Raw genomic sequence first — 950 nt, forward strand, 5'->3', positions numbered from 1 at the left:
AGTTTTGCATAGCCTGCTTAGCGGTCCACATTGCCACCACAAAGTTGAACGAGTGATCACCACACCGAAGAATCCGGCGTCGCTGCAAGCGTCGTCCAGCAAACCTTCGTAGGCGGCCATGTCAGGGTCGTCGATCTTGTCGACGAGCGTGCTGATATCACCTGCAAAGAGGAAAAGAGAACTCACTTTTGAGATAAACAAACAGTGCATCAATCATATCACCTGCTTAGAGCGAGAAATCGCCTTAGCACGACAGGTGCGGAAAAGCGAACTTTCCAAGGACAAACATGTATCGATCAGCTACATGTCCTCAAGGAGAAGTAGTTGTTCCGTCACACTCCAACATCCAGCCTGCTGAGTTCAGAGAGGGCGGAGAATGTCTGAATAATAACTCGTGCATTCAGAGAAGACCGCAGCAACATATATTCTGAATAACTCATGAACACACTGCAGAATTTCTCCTTCAGAAAGGATGTGGAATAGAGCCCCGATTCCGCCCGTGACTGTCAGCAGTACATACATATTTTGGTTGAAGCAGTCCGACATAGCTCCGCCCATAACCGTGTGCACGCGGCTCGCGTTCTCCGCAGTCTGCCCCTCCTTGCCGAAAACAAGAGGGCGGTGATCGCAGAACAGCAAGAGGCGCGTTCCCTTCAAAAAAAAAACAGCAAGAGGCGCGTGAATCAGGCCTTGCCGAAAAGGCCTTCCTTGTTTAAGGCCCACGCGCAAGAGGCTAGCATTGCACCGTCCGCACTCCGCACCGCAGGTGGTTAGTTTAGTACCACCTCGCTCGGCGAAGAAGGGACGGGAGGACGAGGAGGGTACGAATAGAGGAGCAGGGCAGCGGTTCAACTCATACCTTTCTCGGCCTTTTGGCTAAGATTAAGTGTAGTATTTGTTATTATCAGTTTAATATTTGATATTTGATATGTGGGGTACATCCTCACAAT

At 50.0% G+C, this 950-nt stretch overlaps 1 pseudogene; it reads left to right on the forward strand.

Annotated features, from left to right (window-relative positions):
* The first annotated feature begins 855 nt into the window (after nucleotides 1-855).
* Nucleotides 856-946, forward strand: LOC119342808 (annotated as a pseudogene).
* The last annotated feature ends 4 nt before the right edge of the window (nucleotides 947-950 follow it).

Source organism: Triticum dicoccoides, unplaced genomic scaffold (genome assembly GCF_002162155.2).
Source record: "Triticum dicoccoides isolate Atlit2015 ecotype Zavitan unplaced genomic scaffold, WEW_v2.0 scaffold105699, whole genome shotgun sequence".
Lineage (NCBI taxonomy): Eukaryota > Viridiplantae > Streptophyta > Magnoliopsida > Poales > Poaceae > Triticum > Triticum dicoccoides.